This window comes from Humulus lupulus, chromosome 3 (genome assembly GCF_963169125.1).
Source record: "Humulus lupulus chromosome 3, drHumLupu1.1, whole genome shotgun sequence".
NCBI classification, from domain to species: domain Eukaryota; kingdom Viridiplantae; phylum Streptophyta; class Magnoliopsida; order Rosales; family Cannabaceae; genus Humulus; species Humulus lupulus.
The window spans coordinates 163,490,315-163,492,552 of NC_084795.1; positions in this window are offsets into that span (position 1 = coordinate 163,490,315).

The window sequence follows — 2,238 nt, forward strand, 5'->3', positions numbered from 1 at the left end:
AATTTATTAAATCTTAATAATGCAGTATACGATAGCTTTAACACATTAAAAGTAATTACAAATCTATTTTCTCCACAAAAGTAAACTTTTTAAATTATTACTTATTTTTATATTAGAGAAATAATATAATAATCAAGCCAATTAGATAATAAACAAATATAAAAAGTGGAAGATTATTAAATAACTCAATTAAAATATTACTTAGTATTATTGTTTATTTTATTTTGGTTTGAATGAAGTTATGTTTTACTTTATAGTCATTGAAATTATATTAAAACTAATTCAAATTATTAAATGAGTACCCATCACATTGTTTCATATATTGTAACTTTTTTTGTTATAACTAAAATTTGTTATCATTGATGTATATATATTGGCAATCTATAAAAAAAATTAGATATTTATTTAATTAATTTTTAGGTTCGAGAAGTAGTTCTTAATTGTTGACCATGCTTATTCATGTCCACTATTCATGTGAATTCCAAAATTTAAATAATATATTAGCCAGAAACTAGTGAATGGTCATTCACGTGCACTATTACAATAGTACACTGGTCATTCATGTGTACTATTTCAATAGTAAATGGTCATTCGTGTGCACTATTTCAATAGTATATGGTCATTCGTGTCTACTATTTAATAAAGTTGTCTTCCTTGTCTTTTTTTCTCAGTCAATGCTAAGATTTTTTACTATTTACCTTGTCACGTCCTATAATTTTCACTGCCAAGTAAGGATAAGTGGTATTTGTCCTCCTCCATCATCAACATTAGTATTTTTGATAAATAATTAATTTATTTTTAAGTTGTCAAAAAAGGAATAGCACAATATTACATAGACTTATCAATATCAGTGTAGTTTTTTATGTTAAAATTAAATGGTAGGTTATGTAATAAATTATCTCACACTTTATTTAATTATTTTTGATATAATACTATTAAAAGCATTGTCATAATTTTTAATAAAAAATGAGCCACCAACTAGTGAACAAGTGAAATCCAAGATAATTCTCCACCTCCCACCCACGTGCAGTATTATAATAGTTAACGGTCATTCGATTTCACTATTTAAAGAAGTGATCTCTCTTATCTATTATTGTCTATCATTCCCTAGATTTTGTGCTACTATTATTATGATATCCTTTGTTTGTCTTGATAGTTGTGTTTGTCCTCATCTATCATCAATATAAGTAAAATTTTATACTATTTAACTTGTACAATGGTGTCATTCTCACCATAAAGACTAGGTAAGGTTCTACTACTACCCATGTGAGTCGTGAATTGTCAAAATCATCCACATAATAACAAGTTAAAAAACAATTACATGTGAGTCAATTATGTGCAATGCATACAAGAATTAGATTCATTTCTTTTTTGGCAATGTCGTTGGGAAAAAAGTTAGAAAGGAGTGAAAAACTAGCACATAAAATTGGTCCACGTTTATAATATTGTAAAAAAATTACAAATTTTAGTAAATCAATTTAACATTAAATACATTTTCTGACTTGATATCGAAAACCATAAAACGTAATATTAATATATTTATTGTGCAAAAGTCATGAAATCACGTTGTTTTCGTAATTATTTTTTCATGACTTATTTAATTATTTTCGACAAGACACATTGATTGTTAATCTAGGCTAATATTTTCATATTACTACAACATAGCAAACATTTAATAGAGAACAAAGATTTCATTAAAAAAAAAACATTGATTAACAAATAACAATAATATTCTAAACAAACAGAAACAATTGAAATACATATTTAGATATAGAGCTCATTTCTCAAACCACGAAAAATGAACATTATTAGATATTACAAGATCAGCCACTAAAGTTGGTTGATTAGCTGGTTTAGGGTGATAACATCTCACCCCATATCATCGATCATCTTCTTTAGACAATATGCACGATTTTTTAACCAGCCAAAACGACATTTCATCTCATTGAAATGGCCATTAAGTTGTTTGACTGCAACTTCAATTTCTTAGTGCTTCAATTGGAGTTGGTCAAATGCAAACTCTACTTCTTCGACGACACCACAAACACATCTTCCATCATCAGCGTACCCATGGTAATGGGGAACATCGGGGCAGTTCTCGTTGCATTGGGTGTTGGTGGCCATAGATGATGTTAGGAAAAAACTACAAAAATTTGGATGTGAATGGTTGAATGTTTAGATGGATGATTGTGCTTGAAAAGTAATTCAACATTTGTATTTATAGGCAAAGTCATTACC